The sequence below is a fragment of the Bidens hawaiensis genome, unplaced genomic scaffold, assembly GCF_021521415.1.
Source record: "Bidens hawaiensis isolate Kalapana, Puna unplaced genomic scaffold, B.hawaiensis_p1.1 tig00000702_1, whole genome shotgun sequence".
Lineage (NCBI taxonomy): Eukaryota > Viridiplantae > Streptophyta > Magnoliopsida > Asterales > Asteraceae > Bidens > Bidens hawaiensis.
The window spans coordinates 4,844,402-4,854,270 of record NW_027491042.1 but is presented as its reverse complement, the minus strand read 5'-3'; positions in this window follow the sequence as shown (position 1 = coordinate 4,854,270).

Genomic DNA, 9,869 nt, shown 5'->3' with positions numbered 1-9,869 from the left:
AGTAGATCGGGTCTAGATAAATCATAAAGTTGCAAGCTTGATGCTTAAAATGGACTTAATGAACTTATGGTCATATACGGTTTGTTTGAATAAACCCTAGATCTATCCAATGGATGTTTAAACCATAAAGGTTCAAGCTTTATGGTTGCATGGGTCAAGTCTTGGCCGAAAGCGGTTAGGAGATGTTTATGGGTTAAAGCCAAACTATAATAAGGTGTTAAGATCATAAAATGTATTTATAATAGTGATAAAAAGGCCAAACAGCTTCAGCTCAATCGAATACATATATATAGTCGATTACATGCTCCAATTCGATTACATCGTACAGTCGCATACAATGATTTATCGATTACAATAAATAGCTCGAACACAATGATGATTTTTTAATACACTTACATATTCGAATACAAATTCTTTATTCGAATACAATGGGAACTTCGATTACAAGACTCCTGTTCGAATACAATATACGTAACTCGATTACATGGGTTACACTCGAATACATCGTGATGTCTGAATACATTCTGATAATTCGCATACATGGACTATATTCGAATACACTTAGGGATTAGATTACATTGTGTAGTATGAATACAACGTAGATGGTCAATTACATGCATGCCATTCGAATACATGGATTCGCATACAATTCTCTTATACATCAGAATGTCCTATTCGAATACACTGAATTGGAATACAAGATTTTAATCTAATAGACCAGTAAAGAAAGAATGAAAGGAAAACATTGTATTCAAATACAAGACCATTAGAATAGACCAGACTTAGCCATTTTGGCTGAAATATGAATAATATGATTAGGATGAGTATTGATACATATAATTAATGTACAATCAGTCGAGCTCGTTCAAGGAAAGGAATAACGATTAACGGAGAATGTAACAGGATTCAGGTGAGTTTCTAGCCCTATTCTTTTTTATCTTTTCGGGGGTGTGTGCATACTCGATGTGATTTGTTAACACACTTATCTTAAGTGATAAGTGTATGCCATATATGATTTATGTGAAAGTTATGAATGATTTCTTGTCGGTACGTGAACGATCTTCGGATATTGCATGTACTGCCAGGTTATAATTAAATATATGAAGGTTATATATAACGTGTGGATGATATATGTATGTTATGAATGAATGTACAGGGATGGCTAGGTATAGAAGAAAAGGACCGAGCCCTAATAATACTCGGGGCAGAAAGGGACTGAGCCCTAATATTACTTGAGGTAGAAAGGGACCGGACCCTAAGAATATCCGAGGAAGAAAAGGGACCGTACCCTAATAATACTCGAGGCAGTAGGGCGTAACGCTCTTTAAAACGTAAGAGTATGCAAAGTATGAATAGATGTAAAGAATGAAAAGAAATAATAAAAGAAAGAATGCAATAGAGAAAGAAGGTATATACTCGCGTATGTACGAAAGAAAGATAAGCAGGTTAAGTATATACTAAGTATCTACGGATGCGTATGTATAAGTCTGTGAAAGTATTGTATGTTACTTGATTAACTAGAACTCACTCAGCGTAGCTGACTTTTAGTATGCACGCAGGTGAGTAGAATGAGGCAGTTCGCTTGACGTGGGCACATGGCATGAGAAGGAAGAGTCTGGCATCTCAATGAAGATTGTTATGTTTTACGATTAGTGTTTCTAAATTTGAAAGACAAGATGTTGTTTAAGAGAAGTTATGAATTATTATGTAATGTTTTATGAAAGATTTAATATTCGGCGAAAGTTTTATTTAACTCTGATGTTTAGAACTGTGTTTATGAGTAAATACAACGTCCAATGTAGGGCACCGGCAACGGGGCCTTACATAAATGTACGGTTATGTAATGACCTTAATTTCAGCCCACGTTTAATTAGGGTTATTACTCTCCAATTGAAAGTTTATTGAAACCATTGTAATTACTTTTCAATCAACCATAGAAACCCCTCTAATCATTGTCCAATCAAACACTTCAATCAATGGATGTCGGTTATCTTAATTAGTATAAGTATAGCCGATGGTTGATTCCAGGGCTGGCTCGGGCATATGGCAACCTGGATGGCCGGTCGGGGCAATTAATTTTTAGGGGCACGCAAATTTTTATATATTTTATTTCTATATATATGTTTAAAATTTTTTATATAAAATAGTTATAAATTTTAAGGTATTGGGCATAAACTAAATTTAATAATAATAATAATAATAATCTATACTATATATAAAGATAATCTCAATGACCTCTTAATTTGTAAAAGAACCAAACGATTATGCAACATGTACAAGTTCCAATGCTTAAATTTTAAATAAATTGAGGGCAGCTTTGACTTTACCTAAACGCCGCATACGAATCGCAAATGGAACTCGGGCTGCGACAGGCAGCCATATAGCCATCACAATAGTAAATCTGAAAAGGTATAACCCTCCGCGTTGCCGGGAGGAGGAGTGGTGAAACCAAAACTGAAGAAAGTAATGGTGTCTAAACAACACCAAAAAATGATCGTTTTAATCAAACAAAGTTTTAGAAGTCTCAGAGCGTTAACTCATTCTAGCTGCAAATAAATTACTATGCCAAAATAATGAACACAATAATTTTCGAATCATCATCAGCTTCAATCATTTAAAAGTCAAATTAGGGTGAAAATCAGTTGAAATTTTCACAATAAAAGGGTCGGGCGAGCATCATAGTTCTCAATGCTCAGCTACGCATAATCGCATCAATATTGTGATTATTAAAATCCAATTTGCCTTTTTTATGTAATACTTTTTATAACACAATGAAAAACATATATACTTGTATAAGAAGTTACAAATTTTTGTATAACAAAAAAGAAAAAAAAAATATAACTGTATAAACTTATACTACTCGTATATAAACATATAAATAAATACATAGTCGTATAGCCTTATACCATTCTTATAATTTTATACGATTCAGACAACACATGTATAATTTATATGTATTTGGTCAACGTCACAAAAGAAAACAATAAAAGACATCAATACATAGCATATAAGACTATACAACTTGTATAAACATTAGAAGATGTCTCCATAATAGGTCTAGGTCATTAGGTATGAGTTATATAACTTTCAAAACTTCTTAATATAACTTAATGACCAATTATTCCTGATAGTTTATATAAGAATTTATACGCATATATAAATTATAAATTTAAAGATTTCAATTCTTAAGTTCTCTTACTTTTATAAATGTTATCACAAAATTTCACTGTTTTGAAAAGCCACAAATTTATCAAAAGATTTCTTTTTTTCTTTTTTATACAATCTTCGCAAAATTTTGAGAATATAATTTCATATCAACCATGAAGCAAAGGCAAATCTAACAAATGAAATGTTTCATGTCATTTCATAACCTATGGCTTTAATATGCCCGGCTTATTCTTTTCGCATCTTCTCACAAACATGTCTGGAATACTCTTTGTCCATCATCAGATTCAGCGTACGACTCAAATAAAAGACTATACGATCTATTTCCAAACCAAAATACCTACATATTCGTTAGTTTCGTTTAATTAGATTGTCACTACTTGATACCATAACCAAATCCAAATTATATAAACCGAAATCCACCTTCGGGTTATGTTTCCCGATCGTACAAAAGACAAGACCGGCCTTCAGATCGTGGTATCTTGACCTCTCTTGTGCGGCAATCGACGAGAAGAGGGGAGAGCAAGGCTCTAATAACTTAGTACTTTTTAATATATAAATTCTCTCTATGTGTGTGTGAGGCAGTGAGGGTTTAAAAATCGTATGTTGTCAATTATTAGTGATGATTGAAAAGGCAAATAGAAAAGTGGAGATTTATATATAAGAAGTAGCTTAATATGTTGTGAATAAGTATATTAAAATATAGTACTACATTTTATATCTAAATTATATGCTTATATAAAAGTGAACTTTTAGAAAATATTGTGGTTTAAAAAGACCACATCAACTTGTAGTTTAAAAATATCACATCAACTTCTCATAACACTTGTAGGACTTTTATATCTGAAGACCCTGGACTAGTCAAAGGAGGTAGCAATCATATTCAGTTATTCAAAGTGAGGGACGTGGAGATGTCACCATCTAGAAGACGTCCCTCACATGGAGATGTTACCATATTCAATTATCCATGTGGCAAATTTTTGTTGTTTTTTTATTTTGAACAACACCCAATAGCCAAGCAACCTTCACAAGGTGATCGAAGAGAAGCCACCCACAACTCTAGAAACACTACTTTAAACCAAAAAAAAAAGTTACACTAACTCGATCATTCTAAGGAACTATTTATCAAACTATTTTTTAACTACATATATCCACACAACTTTATATCTCTTATAACCCCTTCAATCTTGACTTCTTTACTATAAAAAACCTTTTCATTCCTCAAATTTGATCAAATTCTTAATAAGCAATTATCACAATCCCTACTTCTTAACCACTCTGAGCTTGATAGATTTATGAAGATCTAACAAGTGTCCAACCGAGGAACAAAAAATATGGGAGCTTTACACCAGTGATCAATATGATCCCATACTACCGCCACGACCATGCATCCCGATAGTAATATAATCAGCTGATTCTCTTCCCACACTACTAAACTTATGTTGTTATTTACTTATCTAAGTACTTGTTTTTCTGTTATGTTATTTGCATAAAAATTACATCACATTTAACGACTCACCTTGTATTTCCCAAAACAAAAATTTTCGACTAATAATCTAACACCTATAATTAATAAAAACTTAAAAGAGATTTTTTAGCTTTAAAATAAGAGTGAAGTTAACAAACTAACTTTCACTCCATGTACTACCGTTGGATTTTCAATCATCATCCTATAAGACCATCATCTATGATGAGGGGCTTCGAAGCTCCTCCCTAGTGCCACGTCAGCGTCTCATGGGCACTGAGGTCTTCAAAGCCCCACCCCAATGCCCCTCTATGGTGAGGGGAGCCCTTAGTTTTTTTTTTTATAAATTTAATAAACCAACAAACTTAATAATAAAATACAAACTAAATTAAACTAAATAATAAAACACAAACTAATGACCACCCGGTGTTTAACATGTGGCTCCGCCACTGCTTGGCTCACACGAGTTTGCTTGCGCCCCCGGCCATCACGCCCCCATTCACTTGAACCCGTAGCGGTATGCGCATCTATGTGGCTCACGCCTCTACCGCTCACGCCCTTCCTCGTCCACCACAACATATATTCTTAATATGACACCAAAATAGACTTGTTTTTATTTTCGTATCAAAATTAAGAAAAACCCATTTTTCCTGTATACTTTATGTACTGACTTTTACCTTTTCGTCATAGCACGCAAAATAATGACATAACATACCACACTTCATTTTATTTTGTATAGAGAAATAGTGCGTAAAATTGTGATGTTTTAAAGTATATCACATGTAAATAATTTAACAACCTTATTTACAACATCAAAACTGTTGTTTATGGTTATTCAACAAATATAGCAATTTACTACAAAATTGAAACTTTATGATCTACTTTTCTAACTTGCATATTGCTTTGTTTACAAATTGGGAAAATTCCCAAAATAAACGATTATGATTACGTTTTTCAGGTTTTAGGTGTTATTTTCAACAACTTCTCAAAATCGGTGTTATAAACTAGTCGTGACGAATAATTTATGACTACCCACGAGACTCTTTCGCATAGAATGAATGTACGAGTGCAACCGCAAAACCCACAGGTTGCCTAATAGAATGACCACCACGTTTCTGATTCGCACTTGTCAAAATTCGATGTGTATTGGAGCTAGTTATGTTTTAGTTGTATTGCCTCGTATAATCCTAACCTTTAATTTTGTTAGTGTATGTTTAATTGGATTTTAATAATCTCAACTTAATGTAGTTGACTGATAATAATCTTTAACTTTGAAAATAGTTGTTACTGGTCCCAACTTTCACACTATTTGTTTTCATTGGACCCCGTTAAAAACTTTTTAATGACGTTAAGTTTTTTCCAAATTTTAAATTAATGTTTTAGGGCTTTTGATCGGAATGAGAATACGAATCGATTGATGTAAAACTTAACTCGAAAAGGTGCTTCAAACAGTTTGATTTTTGTTAATTAAAAGGTTAAACACCGGAATTGAAACATCTTTTAGTCATTTGAACCACTGTTTGGAGGTAAATTTTACATCAATCGATTTGTATCCTCATTCCGATCAAAAACCCTAAAATATCATTTTGAAATTTGGAAAAAACTTAACTTCTTAACGGATGTCCAATGAAAACAATGAAAACAAATAGTGTGAAATTTGAGATCAATGATTTTCAAAGTTGTGATCATTATCGGCCAACTGTATTAAGTTGTGATTATTAACATCCAATTTGCCTTTTTTATGTAATACTTTTTATAACACAATGAAAAACATATATACTTGTATAAGAAGTTACAAATTTATATATAACAAAAAAGAAGAAAAAAATATAACTGTATAAACTTATACTACTCGTATATAAACATATAAATAAATACATAGTCGTTTATCCTTATACCATTCTTATAATTTTATACGATTCAGATAACACATGTATAATTTATATGTATTTGGTCAACGCCACAAGAGAAAACAATAAAACATACCATATAAGATTATACTACTTGTATAAACATTAGAAGATGTCTCCATAATAGGTCTAGGTTATTAGGTATGAGTTATATAATTTTCAAAACTTCTTGATATAATTTAATGACCAATTATTCCTGATAGTTTATATAAGAATTTATACACATATATAAATCATAAATGTAAAGATTTCAATTTTTAAGTTCTCTTACTTTTATAAATGTTATCACAAAATTTCACTGTTTTGAAAAGCCATAAATTTGTCAAAAGATTTCTTTTTTTTCTTTTTGTATACAATCTTCGCAAAATTTTGAGAATATAATTTCATATCAACCATGAAGCAAAGGCAAATCTAACAAATGAAATGTTTCATGTCATTTCATAACCTATGGCTTTAATTAGCCCGGCTCATTCTTTTGGCATCTTCTCACAAACATGTCTGGAATACTTTTTATCCATCACCAGATTCAGCGTACGACTCAAATAAAAGATTATAAGATCTATTTCCAAACCAAAATACCTACATATTCGTTAGTTTCATTTAATTAGATTGTCACTACTTGATAACATAACCAAATCATCATCATCATCATCATCATCGTACTCAGTATATCCCACCAATAGCAAAGCTATGGTAGGGTCTGAGGAGGGTAAGATGTAGGCAGCCTTACCTCTACCCCATAGGGATAGAGAGGCTGCTTCCGGTGAGACCCCCGGCTCGATAGTAGTTTTGCATCAAGCCTTGGACATAAGGCACATAACACTCAATCATCGGGACACCGGCTGATCGGTGCATGTACCCTTATCTTTCAGCTATCAACGCCACTACATGATGCCTGATTAACCGTCCGTCACTTTTAACGTTATTTTCACGAGATTAGTAAAATAACGTCAAAATTAGTGCAATTTCACTTTTGCCCACCCGAGGGTTCACATTTGTAGGGGTATGGTACTAAACCCGGTTTTACGACCCTAAATTTATTATGTTTGGCTTATTTTATTATATGGACTAATACAATGTTATTGGGCTGAGGGGGTTTTGTGGAGGTAACCCTAACTGGGCTAGGCCCATTAGGGTACCATGATGGTGGCCATGAGGCTCTCTATATAAGGAGGTCTCCACCTCCTTGTTAGGGGGTCATGCTCAATAAGAGCCACCACCCTATTTTTGTGTCTGTAAACAAGAGATCCTCAGGATTTCTTAGCAGTCACCTCCACACCCCCGAAAAGCCATTGCAGGTCTCAAGCAATCGAAGAAGAAGATCAAGTCGCGGTTCGTTCATCTCGAAACCCGTGGAAACATCGTCATGGATCAGGTCAGATTCATTTCATGCTTCGACATTGGCGCCATCCGTGGGACTGCAACGAACTACCCTTCGATTTTCGTCTCGGCTGTCAGATCTCTCCCAGGAAAAACCCAGATCTGGAAGTTTACAAAAAGAGGCTTCAAGGCTTGTTCTATTAAAGCTCAAAAAGATCCATAGATCTAAAAGAGGCTTCCAGATCTGTGCAAAAAAGAAACTACCTGATTCGGATGATCAAGCCTCCGGATCTGTGATGGTTTTAAATTCTCTCCGCTACGAGCTTCAGATCTATTTAGATCTGATTTACAGATCTAGATCTAGATTACAGACCTGGATTTTAGGTTTAAAATTACAGATCTCTCAAATTCTAGATCCAAAAATTACCAGACTTCCGCCGCCATGCACGCGCGCTCGCGGATTCTCACTCCGCATGTGACACCCGGTAATTTCCCAATCCCATAAACCAAGTAATCAACCTAATTATTAGGCAAATATGTTATATGCGCCCTGCGCGAGCGCGCCATGTTAGAATCAGCGCGTGCATGTTATATGCGCCATGCGCGGATGTTTTGGCTTTATGTTTTCATATAACTTAACTTTTTGTCATATGGGTGGACGCCCCGCCTGATGCTAAGGCGGGTGCATCCCAAATCATTTATGCGCGTGCGGAAAGGGGGCTAACCTCCCCGCATGGCGGGAACATTGAAAGCTAGTTTGTCTGAAGCTCCAGGATGGAATTGACTTCAACATAACTGATCACTATGTTGAAATACCAAGACCTCATGGAGAATCTACAAATGAAACTCAACGTCCCTGACTGCGAGAAGGTTACGCACCTACCCGCAGCAAAGAAACAGCCTACACGCAGAAAGCTATACGCGCAAGGCTACACGCACAAAACACTTAGTCTATTTCTCAAGTGTAAGGGGATTTCCCCCGCCCAGAAGGGACCAGTAGCGTGTTTCAGATATTTTTACCTTTTGACTACACACTGACAACAGTACCAGGAAAAGTATACTATAACACGAAATGTCAGCTGTCAGCCGTACCTACTCCCACCAACCACTGTCCTGCATGTCCTGTCAAAATCAATCAGAATCTTTTTAACCACTCCTTAGGACTATCACCCCCCATCCCTAAATAAATAATAATAAATCCCATACTTTGTCATCATTACACCTAGATATGATAAGATTTTAATCCCCTAAATCAAGGGATTGTGTTCCCTTGAATTTGCCTATAAATATGTATCAATCCTTGAATAAAAACATCACACAAAAACACTCCAAACTCTCTTAAAATCTGTAATTCTCTCCCAAGCATCCGTTTCCATCTCCGTTTCCTTCGCTAGGTAAGTCGAAACTTTACTTTTCTGACCAACCCTTATATTCTTCGAATTCTTGATCTTAATATACATATTTCTTGTTATTTAATCATATTTTAGACTCCCAATTTCGAGGCTAACACCAAGAAACCCGAAACCCCGATTAATCTCTTAACAAGAATCACAGGTGAGTCTCACAGCCCCTATTTTCACTATTTTCACTGTTTTTAAACTGTTTTCGGGGCGAGGGACACGTACTTAAATTATGCTTTATCATGGTACTCTTACAAGTAATGAAAACGATTATGTGTTTAAATTATGTTTCTTTATGGAATATTTTCGAGCAATGCAAACGGTTATCTATGGTTTTCGATGTGAGTGCGATACGAGTAAGTGATCACTTTACCATTGGAACTCTAAGGGTAGGGACTACTGTGTTTGATCAACCCACTCGTAGGGGTCGCACCCCTTGCAAAAACGGGTGCCTAGTATGTCACGGGGTAGTACTATGGGATTGAGCCCGCTCGTAGAGGTCGCACCTCTTACAAAGACGAGCGCCTTGTTTTCCGGCACAACGTCCGTGCGTGACCCGCGGGACGGTATATCTAAATTATTATAGTGGCAGCGCCACGGTTTTCAGGA